General features: G+C 37.7%; 1 long non-coding RNA gene across 1 annotated transcript in view; it reads left to right on the forward strand.

Moving 5' to 3' along the window:
* LOC144382122 (uncharacterized) overlaps positions 1–25,151 on the forward strand; it is a 277,759-nt gene that overhangs the window by 86,416 nt on the left and 166,192 nt on the right. Inside the window, exon 2 of the long non-coding RNA XR_013448538.1 lies at positions 17,326–17,452. This is a non-coding gene — a long non-coding RNA (uncharacterized LOC144382122). The remainder of the gene's footprint in view (positions 1–17,325; positions 17,453–25,151) is intronic.

Here is a 25,151-nt window from a genome sequence, read left to right on the forward strand (position 1 = left end):
TTTCAGTTAGAGCTGAGTCCCCCTTCCAGGCAACTCTTAATTTTAGACAGACACTGATCAAACTTGTTTTATCTTGGCATTTGTAGCTCGGTTACATGTAGGTTTTTATTTCTGTAAATTGGTGTGATTCAGTTTATTAAATGACTAAAATACAAGATTTGCAATTTATTCATTCAGCTTTTCTTTTGTCTGTCTTAGGACATAAAAATACTCTGAGGGGCTGTTAAAATAACATTTCAACATTAACGCTTTGCCTCAATTTATTTCTCATTGGGTTTACTCCTTAATCATTCTTTCATCCAATTCTTTCTTTTATTTTGTAGTTAGAACATTTATTTCACCCTATTGTTAACGTATTTATCTCTCTGCTGAGATGGCATCCTCCTTCAGCGCAGGGGTTATATTTAGGCCTCTTTGTGCACATTAAATGAATGTGTGGAACAAGACAGTAGCTAGTGCTTACTATGGGCCAGTCACTGTACTTAGAACTTCTAAATATGTTATTTCACCTGATCATCAAAACAACTCTTTGAGGTAGCTACAATGATTAAATCCATTTACGGCTAAGGCGACTGACACATAAAAAAGGCTCTCTTCCTTGCCCGAGATCAGTTATAGACAAAGCTATAACACAAATCCAGGCAGTCTGACTCTGGGTCTGTGATGGTTGAATCAAGGGTAATAATCAGAAGAGCTAATGCTTTTGTAATGCTACTACACCAGTACTCTTCTAAGCACTTTACATATATCAACTCATTTTTTCCAAATATGTCCACGTTGAAGTGGTCAGCATCTTCAAGTGTTATTGAGGCATCATTTTCTCCAATGAGATTAATATGCTTGCAACTTCTGCAACATCTTCATCCATAATATTGAGTGAGCAACACTGTCAGTGGGCTCTCAAGAGTATTCCTGGACCATTCCTACACCAGGATGGCTAGCAGTGACTTAGATATACAGGAAAGCACTTGGGAACACTATACAAACATAATCTACTATCTCCAACTCAACTTCCCCTTAGTCAGATCCTCAAAATTTCTGAAACCACTCCAAAACTACTCAAAGGATCAGAAAGATGTATGAAGGATGTGATTGGAATAGAAAAAAGATAGCAGTCTTAACCAATTGCTGCTAAACAAATCATAACTTTGCAAATTTTACATATGTTAAAGTGAATACATTTCTAGGGTCCCTTTCGAGACCCTGAAGTGTCCGATGCACGTGAGAGGTCTTAAAGCTCAAAACTCATTAGCTTCATGGTAATTTTGCATCCATACTTTAAGTCAGGTGGACTTTTCTCTCTCTTACGTTTCTTCCTTGTGTTCTCTTATGTACCTTCTATAACAAATAATAATTTTAAACATATTTTATTTACCTGTGTAGCCACCCTTAGCATCCCGCATTCTGTTTTCATCTTAGAATATTTAACAGATTAATTGAGGTATAATTAATTGATTGATTAATTGGGTACTTATTTAATTATTTAATTGAGGTATAGTTTGACAATCAGAACTGGGGTTCTTCCTATTCTCCCTGCATGGTATGTAGACATAAATCTTTGGGATGCCTTAACTTTGATGGTGGATAAAGGTTATTAGAAGGACATGAAGTTGTCTAATGTAATATCTCTTGTGCCTGGTGGCAGGATCATACACTACCAGGTAAGGAGTTTTTGTTTTTGATTTTTTGCTAATAGTTTGGTGCTGTAAAACACAAGATACCAAAAGATGATGAGTACGGTTTCATGGAGTACAGGTTGTTATTGTAACGAGAGCTGGACCAGACAAACTGGGAGTAGACAGGCACCATAGTCTGGGGAAGGGCTTTATTGTTAATGTCTCCAAAGCTTACCACTTGGAGCTGTGCTGGAGATCCTTATGCTGTGGATGAATATCTGGCAGTCAGTATTTTACCTTAAAAATTCATAAGCTATATTGATCTTTATAGTTACTATGTTTATCTTCTTAACCTGAGAGGACCAAAACCAATGGAGGGTGTACTAGGACTGGAAAAATTTACTAACTATTCAATATAGCACTTAATCCACTTCTCTCTGCATCTCAAACTAAGCTGTGAATTCTCTGATAGGAAATGTGTCTTGTTGATCTTTGAATTGTTCCCCACCGCACCATCACCTCTTCATTCTACACTATCCCAATGCTTAAAACTTGACTTATATGGTTTATTCACCTTGGAATTTGTGTCTAATGCATGGATCAATGAAGAAGTAAATAATTGAATAAATATCTCAGTTCTTCTTGAGATAATTTTTACTTATAGTTAATCTCATCTATTCTATGCTCATTATTTTAGCTAGGAGATTATATTGAAAAATTATAGTCTCATAACAAATACTCAAAAATTTCAGTTACTAGTTTCTATATATCAAAATTTTAGAACCCCCTTTGCCTCCTCTCACTTATAATTCCTATAAATTAGGAAAGAAAAAAGGAAATTTCAATGAAGCAAATGAGTCAAATACGAGCTGCTTGTTCCCAAGTAAGGAGATGCTAGTACTGACTGTTAGCTGAGGACATGTTCTTCAGTGGTTTTGTGAGTTGGGGCTAATCTATTTACTTCCTTAACTTCCTTCTTTTAGTACCTATGGGTGCACAGGTGAATGACTTGGCAGAAGGTACCATCTGTGGCCATGGAACAGAGTGAAATTGTTAAGGGGACCAGGATAGAAATAAGCCTCAAGTATCCAAACCAATGGAGTTTACCAGGCAAAAATTAATAACAAAAATGCTATTTGAGGGCCTAAAATAAATTTAATTTCTATTTGCATAATATCTCTAACTCATTGAGATTCCATAGAGGCAGGGACTTTTTTGTTATGTCCCATATTGTGGAGTTGCAGGTCAAGGCAAAAGCCTATCATGTGTGATGTAAGCACAAAGCAAGCTTTATCAAGCAAACTTAAAGGTAGGTGCTTGGCTGAATATTATGTGAAAATCCCATGCTCTCTGCATTGTACCAAGAAGGGTACAGGGACTAGATCCCAGCTGGATACACTGCAGAAAGGGTTTTAGGAGAGAAACCCCCTCCAAACCTTGCCACTCTACTTTTAGAGAATATCTGATAATGGGGACTTTTGTGAATATGAGAGCAGCCTTACAAAGGGTGGGGGAAGCAGGCTGAGCTTAGGTGCTAGCTACCCAGTGAAGGTGCATATCACTGTTGATATCGCCAAATCCTTCATTCATGTGAGGTAGGAGCACCGGGTCATCCAAGTGATGTGCAGGATAGTCTTAGAACAGTGCCTGCCGCTGGATAAACACTAATGTTAATTGGATAAATACATATTTGAGAATTACTATTGTTAAAGTTGACTACAAAGTTTTCTTGAGCATGAAATTGCCGAGATACTGAAAGACCAAACATAAAACACAAAATAGGGGCGCCTGGGTGGCTCAGTCAGTTAAGCATCTTCCTTCAGCTCAGGTCATGGTCCCAGAGTCCTGGCATCGAGACCCAAGTTGGGCTTCTTGGCTCAGCGGGGAACCTGTTTCTCCCTCTGCCTGCCACTCCCCCTGCTTGTGCTCTCAATCTCTCTCTCTGGCAAATAAATAAATAAATAAAATCTTTAAAAAACAAACCCACAAAATAGGTGGTAACCAGGAAGACTAATGCTGGAGCAGCAAACAGAAGAAGCAGGAGCTGCAATGAGATATAAAACACAAAGCACAGGGAGCAAATGGGGAGAAAACATATGAGAGTGAAAAGAGAAAGTCAAAGTTAGGCCTGAAGCAGGAGAGAGGCTTATAAAGTTAGCTTCAAAGTACCATTTGGATGAAAAAGAAATTACAGCAGACAACATACATATTAATGAAGCCGAAACAATATTGAACAACAACACATTATCATTACCTAGATTAGAAGAAAAGACAAGATTAACACCTCAGACATCACTAGGATGGAGTAAGAATCAGGCTTATCAATAACCTCTCACCTTCCTCCCATTTTCTTCATCTTTCCTAGAAAGGCTGAGAAAAAGACGTTCAAGAAAATTAACTCTGAAAAACTGTAGCTGTAGTTATAAATTTTGGTAATTGCAGTGAAATGAATAAGAGCATTAGCTTAGGGTAAGGGATAAAATGTGTGTAAAATCTCAAGGAACTACTTAAACGTTTCTAGAAAACCAGAAAGCAGGTCCATAAATGGGTAAAGGGTGAGGAGGAGTGAAGGAATTGGGGAGGAAAAGGGCTATGATCTTTATTTATTCCTTTACTAAAGGAAAGAGGAAAGGGCCAAATATTTAACATTCTTTTACTGAAATTGGAATGCTTAATCTTCATTCCTTTCTGTGCCTTTTCTACAAATCTCTTAAATATTTTGTGATAAGCTGAAAGAACAGAGATTATACTTTCTTCAAATAACTATATTCAGCCATCTCAAATTGCTATTTCCTTATAGTGTAGTCAAATTTAAATCTTCCCTTACTACAGATCTCACGGGACAAAAATAAATTCCAGAGGGAAAGACAGTACTCCAAAAGGAGAGGAGTGAGTCGAACCAGAGCCAAGCCAGATGAACTGTCCCAAATAAGCCTAGCCCAGATGAACTGATTCCTAACTCAACCGCAGACAAGGGACTGAGCTGGACCTCATCATAACAACCCAGCAGAGAGGCCAGCCTAGATCAGCTGAGCCCAGCCAGCATGTAGATGAATAAGCTACACTGGTGCCTTTTGGTATGTCCCATTGATTTTGTTGTTATGACCCAACTTACCTGGTACTATACTAAACTATTTCCAAAGTGTTTATATCAGTTTAAATTCTCACCAGCAATGCATGAATGAATGCTCTCATTGCTCTAAATTCTTGACATTATCACTATCAATCTGTTTAATTTGAGGCAATTTGGTTTGTAATAATTTTTATTTGGGTTTATTTTCTGTCTCCCTGACAACAAAAGAGCACCTTTTCATATCTCTATGGCCATTTTGACATCCTTTTTTTGTGAAGCATTGTTCAAGCCTCTTGCCCATTTTTCTATTGGATTGTCTTCTTATTGGTTTGTTGAAATTCTTTGTTTTTTTTTAAAAAAGATTTCATTCAATTATTTGAGAGAGAGAGAGAGAGAGAAAATGAATGGGGGGAGGGGCAGAGGGAGAGGGAGAAGCAGCCCAAGACCCTGGGATCATGACCTGAGCGGAAGGCAGATGCTTAACCAACTGAGCCACCCAGGCACCCTGGTTTGCTGAAATTCTTCATATATTCTAGACCTAAGGCTGTTTTAAGTTGATGTGTTATAAATATCTTCCTTTGTGGTTTGCTTTTTCACTCTTGATTTGAGTCTTTTTGTGACCAAAAGTTCTACTCTTACTATAACCTAATTTGATGATCTTTTTGTTTATGGTTAGTATGTTTTAGAATTATTTTACTACAGTGAGGGAATAATGGTACTTCTCTGTATTATCTTCAAGAAACTTTGATTTCCTTTTATATTTAGGTCTATAGTACACCTGGATTTCATTTTTGCATGTAATTTGAGTGGGAATTGATTTTGTCCGTTTGCTATCCTATTGCCTTAGCCACATTTTTTAAATTTCTCCCACTGCTCTGCCTTTCTTTACCCTTTTAATAAATCAGTTGATCATATATGCATATGTCTGTAATCTGTTCCATTGATCTGTCTATTCTTGCACTAATATCCTATTGTCTTAATTAATTTAGTTTTAAATTGACACTAACCGAACTTCTACTATTTTTTTCTTTTCCATAATGTCTAATTAATCTTGATTCTTTCAATTCACATACATATGAGAATCAACTTGTTAAATCACACACACACACACACACACACACACACACACCCACACCCACACAAAACCATCTTGAGATTTTTACTAGAATTGCATCAAATCTACAGACCAATTGAGTCTTCTAGTCGGTGAATATATTTATTTAAGTTTTCTTAGATTTTTCTCAATAGTATTTTCTAAAGTTTTGTGTAAGAATTTTGTACATTTTTTTGTCAGATTTATTTGTAGATATTTTATTTTGTGGAAGTTATTGTAAGTGGATTGTTAAAAAACATTAGTTTCTAACTATCTTTAGTTCAGCAATCTTATTAAGCTAACATTATTTTAAAAAATTATCTATAGGTTTTGCTGAATTTTCTTTGTGTTCGATCATTCCATCTGAAAAATAATAAAGCTATTTTTCCCATTATAGTCTTTCTATATATATATATATTTTTTTTTTGTTTTCATTTCACAGAATAAAAAACATTGTTTAGCTGTTGGTTTTTTGAAAGGGATTGCATTAAATTTGTAGAGTGCTTTGGGTAGTACAGGCCTTTTTTTTTTTTTTGAAAGACAGAGAGAGAGAGCATGTGCGTGGGTTTGCAAGTAGGGAGGAGGGACAGGAGAGGGAGACAGAGAATCCTAAGCAGACTCCATGCTCAGCACAGAGCTTGACACAGGGCTCAATCGCACAACCTGAGCCAAAATCAAGAGTTGGACACTTAACCAACTGAGCAGCCCAGGCATCCCATGGGTAGTATAGACCTTTTAACAATATTTGTTCTTCTAGTCTATAAGCATGGAATGTCTTTCCATTTCTTTGTGTCATCTTCAATTCCTTTCATCAATGTTTTCTAGTTTTCAGAGTACAGGTCTTTCACCTCTTTCATTACATTTATTATGTATTTTGTAATTTTTGCAACAGTTATAAATGAGATTGTTTTCTTAATTTCCCTTTATACAGTTTCATTACTAATGTATAGAAATGCAGTGGATTTCTGTACATTGATTTTGTATCCTGCAATTTTACTGAATTCATTTATCATTCTTAGTTTTTTGGTGGAGTCTTTAGGATTTTCTATATAGAGTATCATGTCATCTGCAAATAATGGAAGTTTTACATCCTCCTTACCAATTTGGATGCCTTTTATTTCTTTTTCTTCTCTGATTGCTATGGCTAGGACTTCCAGTACTGTTTTGAATAAAAGTGATAGTGGACATCCTTTTCTTGTTGCTGAACTTAGGGGAAAAGCTCTCAGTATGATGTTAACTGTGGGTTTTTCATATGAGACCTTTATTATGTTGAGGTATGATCCCTCTAAACCTACTTTGTTGAGCATTTTTATGATGAATGGATGTTGTACTTTGTCAAATGTCTTTTCTGCATCTATTGAAATGATTATATGGTTTTTACCCTTCCTCTTATTGGTGTGATGTATCACATTGATTGATTTGCAAATATTGAATCACCCTTGCATCTCTGGAATAAATCCCAATTGATTGTGATGAATATTTTTAATATATTGTTGGATTTGACTTGCTAATATTTTGTTGAATATTTTTACATCTAAGTTCATCAGAGATATTGGCCTTTCTCTTTTTGTGTGTGGTGTTTTTATCTGGTTTTGATATTAGGGTAATGCTGGCCTCATAGAATGAATTTGGAAGTTTTCCTTCCTCACTTATTTTTTTGAAAAGTTTGAGAAGATTAAGTATTAACTCCTCTTTAAATATTTGGTAGAATTCACCTGTGAAGCTGTCTGGTTCTGAACTTTTGTTCATTGGGAGTTTTTGATTACTGATTCAATTTCATTGCTGGTAATTGGTCTGTTTTCTATTTCTTCCTGCTTCAGTTTTGGTAAGTTATATGTTTCTAGAGGTTTATCCATTTCTTCTAGGTTGTCCAGTTTGTTGGCATATACTTTTTCATAATATTCTCTTGCAATCATTTATATTTTTGTACTATTGGTTGTTATTTTTCCTCTTTCATGTTATTTTTGTTTTTATACATTGTTCTATTTCTTTGCTAGTGTTTTGTTCCGTGTTGCTTCATTTATGTTCATGAATGAGATTGAACTACAATTTTCCTTTCTTATATTGTCCTCATTAGATTTTGATATGAAGTTTATATTGGTCTCATAAAACAAACTGAGAATTGTCCCACTTTTTCTATCCACTGAAAGATTTTGTGTGCATTTGACATTATTTCTTCCATAAACATTTGGTAGAATTCACAGGTGATCCTATTATGCCTGGAATTTTTCTTGTGATCAATTTTACAGAGTCAGTTTCACTAATAGTTATAAAAATGTTTATGTTTCTCCTTCTTCCCATATACGTATATTTTAGATATGTTTCATTCAAACTGCATTATAAAAAATTCAGTCTGAAAACTTTGTCTTTGAATTGAAACATTTAGTTCATTTACATTGAATTCGAATACTGATTTTTTTGCTTCATTTGTGTCAACTTCTGTTTTTTTTCCTCACTCCCTTTGCTTTCCTATTTTTAGAATGATTATAAAATTTATTCCTTTCCTTCTTCCCTCTTTTAGGTTGGAAGTTATGTGCTCTTTTACTTTTTTTTCACAGTTACCCTGTTGCAGGGTGCATCTTTTTCTTTTTAAAATCTATTATTATTTGATATGTTTAACCTCTTCCCAGACAGTAAGTAATTTAAAATACTTTACTTCAATTTACTTTTTTTCTGATTTATGTGATTTTACTTATTTTAATTCTTATGTATATTAAACTGCATAGGAAAGTATTATTTTTTATTCTATAGTTAATATTCATTTTATTTACCCTTTACTCTTTTTTGCTTTTCTTTAGTTCTGGCTTTATCTTCAGACTTCCTTCTGAGCTCATTGTCTTTTTGTCTGAAGACAACCTTTAGGGCAGTTTTGCTGGTGAGAAATTCTCTTAGATTTATTTTTGAAAACATGTTTATTTTACCTTTATTCTTAAAGAATTTTTTTTTCATTGTATCATTTTTTTCTGGCTTTTAAAAATACTATTCCATTCTTTTCTGGCTTTGTGTCTGTCAAGAAGGCAGTAGTCAATTTAAACTTATTCTTTTGAAAAAATTGTTTTTATTCCTTTTAACTACTTTTTAAGATTTTCTTCTAATTGTGATATAACTGAAAGTGATTTTCTCAGAATGTCTTGCTTGAGGTGCATTGTGCTTCTTGAATCTGTGGCTTGACGTCATTCTTCAGTTTTATATCAGCCACTAAGTGTTCAAATTATCCTTGTGCTCTATTCTAACCCTAAACCCTGCTCTTCCACCAGTATTTCCCTTTTGAGTAATAGCACCATTGTTTGTCCAGGTGAAGCTATTCTTTTTTTTTTTTTTTTTTTTTTTTAAAGATTTTATTTATTTATTCATGAGAGACAGAGAGAGAGAGAGAGAGAGAGAGAGAGAGGCAGAGGGAGAAGCAGACTCCCAAGGAGCAGGGAGCCCGATGCGGGACTCGATCCCAGGACCCTGAGATCATGACCTGAGCCGAAGGCAGACGCTTAACCATCTGAGCCACCCAGGCGCCCCAGGTGAAGCTATTCTTGATTTTTTTTTTTTTCCTCACACCATATCCATCTATGGGAAGCCTTGTTAGTGCTACTTAAAAAACATACTTGGGACCTGATCACCTCTCTCCTGTACACCTCTGCCATGAATGGCCAGCAGTCCTTGGCACCGACGGATGAAAGATTACTCCTGTTAAGGAGAAGGCAAGGGGCTCAACGCTCAGAGACGAAGACCCTTTGCCCTTCTTTGCTCCCGCTTTTATTGGTCCTTCAGGATAATCACAAATCCTTATCACTGTTTCTCAAGCATATGATATGTGACAAGGGGTCTTACTGGAACTAGGAGGATCTGTTTACAGGAAAGATAGGAGATGCTAATCTACATGTTCTACAAGGTCCGCTAAACATAGCCTAAGGGAAAATGCACACATCTCTTAGATGACAGGGCGACTGTCTGGGCTAAGAAAGCTTCGGGAAGGCAACTCCCCAGGGCATTCCAACGGTAGAGTGGTCAGGCAAGCCTCAGCATTCCAAAGGCCTACCGCCCTTCTCCGAAACCCTTCCCTACCCTCAGCGTCCTCCGCGTTACATTTTAGCAAGCCAGGTATTATGGCTGATTTCATGCTCTACATTAACCCCAACACACCTTTCCCACCTTAATCCAAGATGCAGTTGTTTTCATTGGGACAACTGCAGTGGCTCCACTAGTCTCTGCTTTCTCTCCTCCTGCCCTCCAATATGTCAACCCTCACAGAGCAGCCAGAGTGAGCCTTTTTAAGTCCAAGTCATATTATGTCTCTCCTGTGTTCTGTCTTCCAATGGTGTCCTCTCACACTTAGAAAGTCCTTATCACAGTGGACAATGAGGGCCTCCATAGTCTGTCCTCTGGCTGGCTTGCTTACCATCCTCCACCCAATCACATTACTCCAGACACATAGGACTTCTTGCTCCACCTGCAAAGTATCAAAAATGTCCCTGTCTCAGGCCTTTGTAGTATGGTTCCCTCTGCTGAAGCACTCTTCTTAAGATTTTCACATATCTTGAGGCTTTCATTCATTCCCATATCTGATCAAATTTCACTTCCTCAGAGATGCCATCACCATCATTCTTTAGCCTCTTATCCTGCTCTGTTTTTCCTCTTGGCACTTTCATTACCTGATGCCTATATTTTGTTATTGGATTATTTCTTTTCCTAAATATTTCCTTTAAAATATAAACTCTATGCAAGCTATAATATTATCTGATTTTTTTGAGAGAGAGAGAGAGAGAGAGAGAGAGAGAGCATGTGTGTGGGTGTGCAAGTAGGGAGGAGGGACAGGAGAGGGAGACTCCATGTTCAGCACAGAGCTTGACACAGGGCTCAATCACACAACTTGAGCCAAAATCGAGTTGGACACTTAACCAACTGAGCAGCCCAGGCATCCCATGGGTAGTATTTGCTGCATCCGCAAGGTCTAGAACTATGCCTGATACATAGTAGGCAAATAAGTATCTGTTAAATAAAATAATTAATGGCTATTGGCATTTTTTCTCAATAAACTAATAAGAAGAAGATATTGGAGTAAAGAATTGTGTGCAATAAGATAGCTCAATAATTTGGATAGGGTGGGGAAGGAAATAGTATTGAGAACTTTTAGTTGATTTTTAAATCCTTTACTTAAATTTTTAAATCCTATACTGATATGGAGGGCTTGAATAAATTGGGGATTTAAACATATTAAAGAGAGAACTTTTAATTTTATCATGACATAAAGTATTATTAAAATGATCTGAAATTAAGGTTCAATAAGGAATTTCTAATTGCAGAACTTTAATGACTATGTATGCTTTTCTTTCCAAATAATCAACTTATCAACACTTTGTCTTGGTGTGTTTATGTACATCACTCATCATTTAAAATAGTTATGCCTGAAATGAAGATATGTGACAGTTGTTTAACAGCCACATAGCAAGTCAATACAATTGATTGAACATACTGTTGAAAAAACCAAGAGAGCCCAGAGAGATGTAACATATTATTTTTAAGTGGGCATTTTCAGAGCTCTTGTTTTTTTGAACTTTGGCATGATATTTCATCTAGATTTTAAGGAAACAAATATAAGTTGGAACTTGCTTTAAAGTCATTAACCTATATGAACCAACCCCAGTCTATGCCTTATTACCACAAGAACTGAAAAGATGGATAAAGACATCTTCTTAAAGATTCTGAATAGATATTGGTTATAATTTTATTTGAAATTATTTATTGATTATTATAAACTTATTTGTAAAAATTATCAGTATCTAATGATTGTTATAAAACTGGTAACACCACATTTGTGTACTAAGACAGAGAAAAGAATTCTCTTTGGGATTTCTAAGTGGTAGGTTTTCACCATTGAGAGAGAGTTTTTACTTCACAAGAATTTCCATTGGTGTAATTTTTCAGAATATAAACATGGTGAATATGAAAGTGTGTTTGTGAATTACTGTTCAGTCTGTAGATGGCTTCCCTCAATATTGCATAAAGGAGTTGTGTGAGAGATTATTGCTCACTATTATTCATTCACTACTTTATTAATCCAACAAACATTGAGTGTCCACTCGTTGAAAGGCACTATATTAAGAAGTAGTTTAAGTTTTTTCTCCTTCTGCTAGACACAAACTCACTGAAGACAGGACTCTAATAATTTTGGAGTCCTGTCTTTAGTGAGTTTGTGTCTAGCAGAAGGAGAAAAAAAACCCCGAAGTCAGTTTTATCAGTGATATTGGGTCATTGATCTGGTAACACATGCTGACTGGCACTTTTTGTCTAGGTTGGGAGTTCATTCTACTACTTTACTACACAAAGACCGAGAGTGCCTCAAAACTATAATCTTCTCAGGAATCAACATTTATTAAGTGTCTACTATTTATAGAGAGCAAAATAAAATATAAATGGAATCTTAAGAGTGTTTAAGAAATCTGTAGACGTATGCAAAGAAACATGGATGCTCACTGAAAAGCAGAATCAAACATATAAAGAGAATGAAAAAAATAGAACAGCTTCATACAAACTGGCATTAGAGAGATATAATGAGAAGAGAACATTTAGATCTTAACAAAGAAGAAACATGCAAGCCTGTTGTGTCTCTGCCTGGCTTGGGCAATATGCAATCAGTTAGTGTCATTACAGGCACATGCTCCAGGAATGGTTAGTGACATTTATGTTCTTATTGGTGTTTATAAACTAGGGTAGCCTGCTGTGTTGACTGTTCTTCCTATTATAATTCCAAGAACAATTGAGACCACTTGGAAGAGTGGAGAGAGCCATGTCAACAATTATATGCTATGCGCTATGTAAGTTGCTGGGGATACAAAGGCAAATTAGACATGTGGTACTTTCATGAAGATTAAAATCAACTGAGAGACAGACATGTAAATAAGAAGTCATTTAAAGTTTTATAAATGCAAAAATATATTTTCTTTTTTCCACTGGATGTTAAGACAGTGCATCAGAACCACACCTAACCCATGGCAGGGGATTTGGCAATACTTCCCAGACTTCCCTGAGAGGTAACTAATGAGTTGAGCCCTGAAATGTGACCAGAAGTTACTCAAAGAAAGTAAACGATGAAGAGATATCCATGGACAGGAAGAGTATGTTCAATGATAGGGGAACAGAGAGAACAGGAGAGGGTGTGACTGTGGGGGTGGAGGAGAACATCAATGGACATGAGATAGTGTAGGAACTGAAAGACTAGGATTTGGGATGTGTTCATAAAAATGCTTACATTGCCAAAAATGGTGAGACAGGAGACAACACCTTCAGGGAATGAAGAGGAATGACCAGGAGGGGCTATACATGACAAAAACAAAGACAAGAAGAGAGCATGTAGACAAATAACATTAGAATAAAAGAGAGAGGGAGAGAGAAAAGCAGCGCTCTGAACCAGACCATGGAAGTGAAATGGTTTGGAAGTAAGTGGCATTGAGAGTTAGAGGGGGACAACTTACCCACTTCTCAATCTTGAGTTTTATACAGTATGAGAGAATAAACAAACTGAAAGACTAACCAGAGATGTGTTCTCCTCAGAGTTTACTTAGGATTCTGATAATTTAGGGAGTTGGAGGGATCCTCAAGGTTGGGATAGATGGAAAGCAGATTGAAAACATGAAGACATCAGTGACTGTGTCAGTTAATAGGCAGTATGAGTAAAGATAGAGGTGGGGTTGATCAACAATGGAAAGAAAGAAAAGAAATGTCACAAAGGCCGGTAGCTATCAGGAAGCAGCTTCCTGAGAGGTTATTGCATGGCAAACTTTAAGAATTACAATTCATAGCAAAGCTTCAGTCATTGTACTCAATTAAGATCTGTAGAATAAGAGAAGTTGGATCTTCAGCTGATTCTATTATGCATTTGAGTTATTTACCAACTTCTCTGCCCTGACTTCATGCTTATGGAACAAACATTTGGTTATAATTTGACTTCTTGTGTGGGTTTTCTATAGGGAGAGCATATCCTGGTCACACTGATGGGAATATTAGAGTTGCGATTTAATAAAATGACCTGGCTTACAGATTTTATATCAGTTTGATGATAATGGTTTATTGTGAGGCAACTCCTGATGAAATAAGCCTTCTGAACCTCTAAGGCCAAAGGGCGGAATTTGGACTCAGGGAAATTCATTAGATGTTACTTCCCTGCTATCCTTCCCAGGTGTCACCACTTCTCTCTTGTTTCTCACTTGTTTTTTTTTTTTTATTTTTTTTTTATTTTTAGTGTTTATAATGCTAACTATAGAGGATGCAGGAAAAAGGAGAGATTTGAGGATGACAATGGGTTGAGATTCAGTAATGAATGATTTGATATTAAAGACAAGAGATGTAACATGCAATTGAAATATGAGTCTAGAAGTGGCTCTGGGCTGGAGACATGGATTTGGAAGTCACCAGCACGTTGAAGAAAGCAATAGGATTAGGCAAGATCCCTCAGAAAGAGTGAGTACAGTGGAAAGACAAGGATCAAGCCTCAAGGATAGCCAACATTTAAGGGAAAGACCAAGGAAGAGAGAAAGAGGAAGAAAGAGTGAGCTGAGAAGCAGGAGTGGATTTCCGCAGCATAAAATAGGAATGAGAATGTTCCAGAAGAGAGGTAGTCCAGAGCATGAAAATAAATTAAAGAATATGTAGTTAAAAGAGTTCATTGTATTTAACCAAAAAAATTGTTGATCTTGGAAAGGGTAATTTCAGTAAAGTCATGGGGCAGAGGCCAAAGTTTAGGGATTTGAGACATGAATAAAACTTGAATAAATGGGAGGATGAAAGTGTGGAAGTGGATGAAGAAAGTATTAATGCCCTGTGAATCTTGAAAGTTCCAGGCCAGTAAATTAATTAGTGGAACTAATTAATTAATTAATTTCAGAATAGAAATGACTAAGATGTGCTGTCAAGGTGTGAAAGGTATTGAGTGATTTTTATACTTCAATTTCCATTTACAGACAAAGCAGCCTTTCTCAACTTAGATTTGGTAAAAATTCAGCCATAATGTACTAAGGATTCCATTGTATGTGATGTGTATGAACTTCTCTCCTATGTGTTCAGAATGGTCCTATTATGTTCTATCCTTGGAATAATGTAGACAATAGTAACTCAAATAACTTTCTGTGTTCTGTGTTCTGATGCATTAGTATCACCTGGGAGGGTGCTAGAAATGCAAAATCTTGGGGGCCATCCAGACCTACTGGATCAGAATCTGTATTTCTACTATATACTCTTATGATTTCTACCCACATTACAGTTTGAAAGGCACTGCTTTAGAGCAATGGTTCTGAACCTTGGCTGCACTTTAGTATCACCTAGGGAGTTAAGAAAGAATACTGATGCTCAGGACCCACCATCAAAGGTTCTGGTTCCATTAGTCTGAGATGTGGTGTGGGTATGGCTATTTTTCAGTAGTTCACCAGGTGATTCTTGAATGAGGCCAGGGTTGAGAACAACTGGACATAGGAAATAAGAGCCCAAGTAACAGGAGCCTTGGGCAGCATTTGAGACAAAAGTAGATTGACCACTGATCAGTAAAATGAGGGTGATGGGGCTTCCTGATTCCTTGGTTCAGCAGGTGGGAGGAAGATAAATTATACAAAACCCATTAACTGCTTTGAGTTTCATAGAGGAAAGTTAAACTTATAAATGTTATATAATATAATTATATGGTAATGAAGACAAATATGCAAATGCCTAATTGAAACATAGAGAATGAGATACAAAATGAAACAGACCTTGAGAAAGCTTCTTAGGAATTGAAGAGTAATAAAAAATAATAAAGTGCTTGTCTGGAAAAATACATTTAAACTCTAACTTCCAGAAGAATTTTAGCAATAAATTTGGTACCTGTTCTCCCAATTTTTAGTGAAGAGCATAGATACTAAAACTTCTAATGTAAAAAATTTTAAATCCTATAATAGTTATGGTAATTATTGAAGCCCAATGGGTTAAATGAGCTGTTTTAAAGGTTTTTATCTATATTGCAATGGAAATAGAGATTTGCACAATTATATATCCAGTTAAGGACAATCTATGCACCCATAGGACCAAGACTTGCTTAGTCCATAGGAAGGTATTTCAGTTGGTGTGAATTACTAGTACAACTGAGTCATCTTCCAAATTCATGAGGAAGTATACAAAACCTGAGGTCATTACTTCCTTCATTCTGAGAATGAGTCACAGCTCAGATCTTTTCCCCAGGGGGAATTGGGCATTGTTTTCTTGGCTGTTATTCTTTCCTTTTTCCTAGGTCGCAGGCCACCACGGTTTTGATGATGTGTTGTTCTTGACTATTCTTTGTTTCCTGTTATAGGATTCTCGCTTGAACCTTCAGAAAAATATCCACATGATATTTGTATGATGCTTTAACAACCATTTTTTTATTTGAAACTCACTAAAATTATATAAGGTATACAGACCAGAGGTTAGGTTTTCCTCTTATGGATAATAAAACTGAATGATGTTCAAAAACATTGAGTTAGTTCCCTAATGTCTCCATGCTACTTGAAATCACTACTTATTGCTAGTAATCATCCTACTTCTGTTGAAAATATCCATGTCTAGAACCTGGATTTTGTTCAGAAATCCAAGTGATTCTTCTTTTCATTTTCTTTCACTTACATTTTATCTTCTAGTTTCCCTATGCCCACCCCCATTTTTCATTCTTTCTCTTCTCTTTTTAACTCTTTGTAATTTGTCATTTGTTGTCTTATTTCCCCCTTGCTTTATATTTCGAAGTTCTAGTTTCAGTCATAGCCTTGTCTACTCTAAATTGTAATTTTATACATTCCTATATATTTCATGCTAGTAATTGAGTTAAAAATTTAAGAGTAGCTAAACTATTGCTGTTTTGTTATTGGATTTAAATAACTGAGGAGTAGAAACATTTTTGGGGCCACTGGCAGTTTTCAAGCAGTGTCCTATACGTTACACCTGTTGAAAAGGAGATAGTCACCTAAAAGAAAGTCACCTGTGCTAAGCCCCACATCAACAAACCAAGACTTAATGCCTAACCTAACTGCAGTCCTACCCCCACTCCCCTGGGAATGTGACCTTTAACCAGCCAACCTGGAATTTCCTGGTCAGCATTAGGAAGTAATCCACTTTTAGACCCCTTCCTTCCTCTTAGGAGGTTGACCTTGCCTGAAACAATACACTTTTTGCTAATAATTTCCATTTTTCCCCATCCCTTCTCTTTCTTTAAAACCTTCCATCTTGGGGCGCCTGGGTGGCTCAGTCGTTAAGTGTCTGCCTTCGGCTCAGGTCATGATCCCAGGGTCCTGGGATCGAGCCCCACATCGGGCTCCCTGCTCCACGGGAAGCCTGCTTCTCCCTCTCCCACTCCCCCTGCTTGTGTTCCCTCTCTTGCTGTCTCTCTGTCTGTCAAATAAATAAATAAAATCTTTAGGGAAAAAAAAAAACCTTCTATCTTGTACATCTCCTTGGAGCTCCTTTCTATTTATTAGATGGGATGTTGCTGATTCATGAATGGTTTAATAAAGCTGATTAGATCTTCAAATGTACTTAGTTGAATTTTTGTTTAACAGATTCGGTGGAAGCAATGGGAGACTTCCAATAGAAGGAGACTTCCAATGACTTTGGGGACAAGAAACATAGGTGTGGTACCTCACAAAGCCGTTGAGTTCACTGCCTTGTCATTTCTGAGAGCTGTGGGTAAGTTCTTTCTCAGTTCTGAGCTCTGCTGTCTTTGCGTTGAGCTCCCCATCTAACTGGCTTTCCTTTACAGGGCAGGTTCAGCCTGAGCTGGCAGATGGTTCTGCCTAGAGCTAAGCCCTTAGCCTTTCTGACTGCAATTCCTAGGTTTTTGGGTGGAAAATCCAGCCCTTGATTCTGCTCTCAGATTTCACATTGGGGACTGTTGGTGATTTAGTATGCAGTTCTCCATTTGTTTGGAATCCTTCCCCAGATTCCACAATGGAAACTGCTGGTGGCAGCTGTTATTCTTCATTTTGTTTGGAATTAGTCCGCAGCCCCCAATCCTTGGGGTTTGCTGGTTCAGTCCTTTCCCCAGTCCAATGTTCCATTGGAATTGTTAGTGGTGGGCATTCTCTTGGTCAGGACACAGTAACATCTGTTGGTTGCTGCTGATATATTAAGGTGCACAGGTTTGTTTGTCTTGTTTTATGTAGGTAATAGTTATTGCTAATAGGGATCTTGGAGGTCAAAAAGCTGCAAAAATCTGTGGGCATAGGTTGAGCACTTAAGTGTTAGAGTGTCACTTAACCCAAAGACTCTTGTATTATGATAAGTTGGTTATAGAATTGGTCAGATTGATATGAGGTCACTTGCCAACCTCAAGGAAATTTTGTGCAACAAAGTACACTGTTAAAATACGCAATCCCCATGGGGCACCTGGGTGGTTCAGTCAGTTAAGCATCCGCCCAGGATCCTGGGATTGAGCTCCGTGTTGTGCTTCCTGCTCAGCGGGGAGCCAGCTTCTCCCTCTACTCCCCGCTCTCACTATCTCTGTCACTATCTCTGTCTCTCCTTCTCAAATAAAAAAATAAAATCTTAAAAAAAAATACACAATCCCCATCCCCAGGACACATTCCTCTTAGATATTAGTTTGGCTCTGAGGCATCCAAAGGCTTAGCTAAATGAATAAATAGATAGGTAGATAGATAGGATCCTTAAAATCCAGAGAGTTAAGCCTGCCACTTTCTAGCACACCTGCTTATTTTGTCTAAAAACTATGGTCTCAGAGCTATAAATATCTACCAAAATGGCAAAATCCTACTGAAGACAACCTAGAATTACAATGGCCCTTATGGGGAACATTCCAGTTAGACAAGGTCATTGATTCAAGAAGTATACTTGGAAGTAAGGGTTTCTGAATAAAGAATGTGATACCTATTTTAATTTGTATGCAAAAGATTCCAGAAGGCTTCAAGATTCCAAAATAGTTTCATTAAAAGACCCCTTACAAAAGACTAATGAAAAATTACAGAGACAAGAGGTACCTAAGCAAAAGACAGTAGGACTGACATAACTCCTGCTCCTCTCCTCTATTCTTCTTTACCTGAGTACCCATGTTTTACTAACTCACTGTCTGAATAGCCTTTCCACTCTGAAGTGATTATACACAGTTATCTTTAAAAATAAAACCACCTGAGATTATAACAATCTTCCTTAGATAGTTTTTACTCTTTGGTCAAAGATGGAACTAAGGGCTATAGTTAAAGATTTTTCTAAACTCAGTGAGAATCCTCAAAATTTTTTAAAAAAAGATTTTATTTATTTGAGGAAGAGAGAGAGAGTGCAAGAGTGAGCATGAGCAGGGGAAAGGGCAGAGGAGAGAGGGACAAGCTGATTTCCCACTGAGCGGGGAGCCTGACAACTCGGGGCTCAATCCAGGCTCCTGAGATCATGATGCTTAACCAACTGAGCCATGCAGGTGCCCCTCCTCAAAATTTTTTGAAGAGTTTAGAAACCTTATTGGGATCTATGACCCCACACTATCAGATATTTATCAGTTTGTGCATATGATTGTAGGACGGGGGGGAAGCCAAAAATGGATTCGGGAAGCAGAATGGCATAATCCCAAAGATGGTATTTGAAATCTTTAATCTCCAACAGGGTCCCTTAATGGACCAGAAAAAGCTCACAATATAGTAACTGACCTTTTAAAAGCCATTGCTAGAGTCTTCCCTGCCTGCACTGATTAGTCTATTATTCAAACATGCAGACAAAAGAAAGATGAATCTGTGGCTGACTTCAAAGCCTGTTTGGAAACTCTCTTTCTCTATGGCATTCTGGATGCTGTACAATAAACAAGGGCACCCAACATGTAAATGGATTATCTTCTGAGATTAGTGGGTTAATAAAAAGACAAAAACTAGAATGGGTAGTCACCAGTCTTGCTGAACTCATGACCATAACTGACCATTTTGGGAGAACTTTAGAACAAGATCATAAACAAAGGTCCACTAAAATATTGGCCTTACAGCTACAATGGCTCCAAGGCTAAAGACCTAAAAGAAAATAACACCTGGACCTCCCACATAACATCTTCCTAGGGTTCCACCATCAAAATGATGGCCCAAAGATCAATGTTTCATTCGTACTCAGCTGGGACACTGGGAAAAAAATGGTTCTCAAAAATCCTATGCAAATTCTTCAAGGGGGGACCCCCATATTGGTCCTTCCCCCAAACTGATGGGACGTCCAGGGATCCTCCTCTAACCTACTAGCAGAAATAACCTTAAGTAGCCAAGGAGAAACTAAAATTAAAATTAGTGGAAAATCTTACCAGATTCTGGTAGATACTGGGGCTACACTTTCTTCTCTAAACCCCACCTTCATAGGACAACAAATCCTTCAGGGGTATCTAATAAAGTTTAGAGAGCATTTCTACCTCAACCATTACAGCTAACTGGAAACTCTTACTGAAAAACATTCCTTTTTGCTTTATGATATAGCCCCAGTCAATCTATTGGGTAGAGAGAATTCCTTTCTAAATTAAAAAAAGCTAATATGTTTTTGCTTCAGTGGAAACCTCCACCTTAAAGGTTCCTGACCTTCTCAAACCTCATCTTTTATGTTCTTTACAACCTGTCCTGGACATAGAAGCAGAAGAATTCCAACAAAAATCTCCCAGTTTGACTGAGGTGCCCAAAGTCTTGAGCTACTTCTAATACTGACATTGAGAAAATAAAAAGTACAGAGCCCATAAAAATTCAAATAGACATAAATAAACTTGTTCCTAAATTGCCTCGATATCCATTAAAGCCTGAGGCCATATAAGGCCTCAAACCAATAATAAAAGACCTAATTGCCCAGGGGTTAATCAGTCCATGCACCAGCCCCTATAACACACTGATCTTGCAGGTCCAAATTGGTGGGGATGGGGATATGTCTAGGACTTAAGAGCTGTTAACAAGGTAGTTATTCCCCACTTCCCAGTCTTTCCAAATCCAAACATCCTTCCGTTACACATTGCATCAGACTCAAAATGATTTACTCTTGTAGACCTTGGTTCAGCCTTTGTCAGCATCCCTGTAGACCCCAACAACCAGTATCTATTTGTTTTTACTTGGAACAATCAATAATGTACTTGGGCAGTTATGCCTCAATGGATCATTGAGGTCCCTTCTTATTTTTCCCAAGTACTCCACCAAGATTTAAGCACCTTCAGGAACTTGACCCTTTTACAATACCCTCCTGCTGTGCTCAGTTTCCAAAGAGGTGCCCATAAAAGATTCCATTTATTTACAGCAACAATTAGCTGGAAAAGGACATAGAGTCTCTAAGGAAAAATTATAATTATATCTGGATACTCTTCATTACCTGGGTCATAATTTAAGTGCTGAAGGAATCCAGTTGCCTCCAAAAAGAATTAAGCTAATCCAGGAATGTCCCAGGCCCACAACTAACCGACAGCTTTGTAGACTCTAGTTCTGGCTGTTTATTGTAGTCTGTGGGTTCCTAACTTTCTCTTCTGGCTTCCCCACTCTGCTCTATGAACTTAACTAAAAGTTCAGTCCTTGAACCCCTTCCTTGGGAAAAGAAACATGAGCAGGCCTTTATAAGACTAAAACAAGTACTATAAGAACCACATGCCCTAGGGCTGCCTAACTATTCAGAACTTTTTACCTTATTTGTTCATGAAAAAGATAACTAAGCCCTAAGAATGCTCATGCAAGAACATGGTAATAAACACAGGTCTATTGCCTATTATAGCATACAACTGTAGCATACGGTTGCTCATGCCTGTCTCAGCTGTCTTCAGGCTACAGATGCAGTTGCAAAGTTAGTAGAAGCCTCAGAGGATTTAACTGTAGGAAATGGCATTTATTTACAAACTCCACACACTATTCAAAGTCTTCTTAAACCAGATTGACTCAACATTTCTCTGCAAGCATACTAACCTCCTATGAGACACTTTTGCTTTCACGACCTAATCTGCATCTTAAATGTTACAATGTTCTTAATCCTGTATATTACTACCGCTGCCTAAGGAAGGCAAGCCCCATTACTGTGAAGCAATAACATCCTATGTCGTGACAACACATCCTGATTCACGAGACACTCTTTTGAGTAATCCTGATCTAATTTTGTTTGTTGATGGGTCATACTGTAAAAGTGAGAAAGAAAATTTTCAAGCTGGTTATGCTGTTACTACCTAATATGAACTTGAGAGGGGAAATCTCCTGCAAGCTAAATCAGCCCAACAAGCTTTTGTGGTTGTCCCTGATTTTAGGGTATTAATAGGGTTTTCTTACATCCACTGGGATCCCAGTCAAAAATGGGCAACAAGTATATGAACTTCTTACTGCTATTCTCTTACCTTCTGAAATTGCTGTTACCAAAATTGAGGTTCACACTAAAAAGACTGAACCTGAGTGTCAAGTAGATGCTCTAGCTGACTTTCATGCAAATGCAGCAAAACAAAATCTGTAAAGATTGTGGCACATGTAGATGAAGTTCATCCTGCTTCTACAAAAAAAATGACCTCTTATAGCCAGACTTTTGCCATCCTGATGTCCTTGTTACATGGCAATGGTCTGCTCCCGAATCAGAAGAACTAAGATGGGCAAATAATGGTTGTAAATTCAATAACAGTCGGGGATATGGGAACATCAAGATGGCCATTTAGCTCTTCCTGGCTCCCTGGCAAACCCCATTTTTCAGTTTTTGCAGTCTTTGCCCCACCGTGGTGCATTCAAGATGACTCAAATTAGGGGCACCTGGTTGGCTCAGTAGGAAGAGCATACAACTTTTGATGTCAGGGTTGTGAGTTTGAACCCCACATTGGGTGTAGAGATTACTAAATAAATAAATAATAAATAAACAAATAAACTTAAAAAAAGATGACTCAAATTATAAATAAGCGTTGGTGAGGAGACTTCTATAAAACTGAAAAAACAGTGCATCTTCATTGTCAGATCCACAATCCTGGAAAAACTATTTTTGTTCCCAGAGGCCTCAAACCTTCTCTCTCTAGACCCTTGAACACCTGCAGCTGAACTTCATTCAATCACTACCTAGTATGGGTTATCCATATGTTCTTGTTTTGTATGTATGTTTTCTGGAAGGGTTGAAGCCTTCCCCTGCTGTGCGGCTGATGCAATGCAACAGCAAAGACACTTAGAGGACATGTTTTCACTTGGGGTATACCTTCCATAATCTCCAGAGATGAAGACACCCACTTCCCTGGGCAAATCATTCAAGCCTTAAGGAAAGATTTACAAATTTCTTGGAATTATCACTTTCCCTATCATCCTCAACCATCAGGCAATGTTGAAAAAAAACTAGTGGGATCCTCAAACATAACATCTCTAAACTTGTTGAAACTATTGGACTTTCTTGGCCTAAGGTGTTGCCCCTGGCCTTACTGATTCACAGACCCCACTGTGGGAAACATTAACCCACTTCATATGAGATAATCACTGGTAGGCCAATGTCTACTGGTATATAACTCTCTGCTAATCCCTGGATATCCCATGCTAATATAACCAGTTACTATACATCTTTAATGTCTTATGCTAAAGTCTAGTATTAACAGCTTAAAGAAGCTTTCCAGAATCCCAATTCAAAGGATCCTCTTAGTCATAGCCTGGAACCTGGTGATTGGGTACTCCGGAAATGTTATCAGAGAAAAACAGCCTTTGAACACTGTTGGAAAGGAACTTACCAAGTACTCCTTACCACTGACACTGCTGCAAAATTAAAAGGCATTGAGCCTTGGGTACACATCTCATAGCTGAAGAAAACCCCACCTGACTGCTGGTCCTGTGCAGATGCTGGAAAACTCCAAATCAAATTGATGGGGAAAAAAAGTAGCTGACCTGGAGGTAGACTGCTTCCACCCAAGATGCCAGATCAAGACTTAATACCTTAAACGTGAAACACTTTTTTCTTCTTTTTCTTTCCTTTACTCTGGCACTGGCCTGAAATGATCACATCCTCATCTGTATCTTCCAGATAATTGCGGAGAGGGGTAAACTTTTAGGATGCTGGATATCTCACCAAAGATTCTGATCTTCCATAATGCCAGACAACCCCTGATCCTGCCTGTGATCAATATCTCTTTTCTTCCCAATGTCACTATAAACCACAGTTCACCTCTTCTTATAAGTTTTTTACTGACTTCAACTCTTATGGCCTGAACATCCTATGCCTTGTTCTTATCTTTTCGTAGTCATATCTGTGTACACCTAGTTAGACACAAATACCCATGTAAATCTTAGTACCTTCGTATTTCCATGTTTCCATGATTATTTAGATCAGATCTGCCCCTACTCACTATGAGATCTCACCAGCAGCACCCATCTCTGCAAGGCACTTAGAACAACTTTTTATTTCAAGCTAGGAGATTTTTTTTCTTATGTGCTGAAGACCTAACTGACCTGTGGCTTGAACAGGTAAATGCAGCAATCCCTGCGAATGAGTCTATTAACAGCACCACCTTAACAGGAATGGTTTATGCCTCAACAGGGTTTGTCTTTGTCTGTGGTGGTTATCATTCCCCTTGGGTCCATGAATGCCTTGATAGGTGGTGCACAGCCAGATAACAACTCTTACCTGGTGCACAGCCAGATAACATCTCACTGCACCCCTAACTTTTTACAAACAACCTAAGACACTTCACTGGTCAACTCTTGGATTTACATTGTCGAATTAGAAAGGAATTATCAAGAGGCATTAATGACTCAGGATGCACCTCCTTTGGCAAGGCCATATTGTCTGGTTAGGAGTAAATGTAAATGAGACTACTATTAGGAAACTTTTCTTGGGGCATCTGGGTTGCTCAGTTGGTTAAGTGACTGCCTTCGGCTCAGGTCATGATCCTGGAGTCCCAGGATTGAGTCCTGCATCGGGCTCTCTGCTCAGCAGGGAGTCTGCTTCTCCCTCTACCCTCCTCCCTCTCGTGCGCTCTCTCTCATTCTCTCTCTCAAATAAATAAATAAAATCTTTAAAAAAAAAAAGAAATCTTTTCTTAACTCTTGAGGATATTGTAGAATCTGTTGCTAAGACAATAGCTACCCAACAGAGATCCTTAGGCTCTCTGACCACAGTTGTTCTTGATAGTAGAAGAGCCCTTGATTATCTTTTAGCTGAGCAAGGAGGTATCTCTCTTATGGCCAATACCACTGGATGCACCTGAATTAATTCTTCTGGGGAAGTTGAAACTCAACTACATAAGATCACTGAGCAAGCCACTTGGCTTAAAATGGTGACTCCCTCAATAGGATCGTTCTTTGGCTTATTTAATTTTGATTGGTTTGGGTCTTAACATTTTTTAAAAAATTTTTTATTGTTATGTTAATCACCATACATTACATCATTAGTTTTAGATGTAGTGTTCCATGATTCATTGTTTGTGCATAACACCCAGTTCTCCATGCAGAAC

The sequence above is a fragment of the Halichoerus grypus genome, chromosome 6 (genome assembly GCF_964656455.1).
Source record: "Halichoerus grypus chromosome 6, mHalGry1.hap1.1, whole genome shotgun sequence".
NCBI classification, from domain to species: domain Eukaryota; kingdom Metazoa; phylum Chordata; class Mammalia; order Carnivora; family Phocidae; genus Halichoerus; species Halichoerus grypus.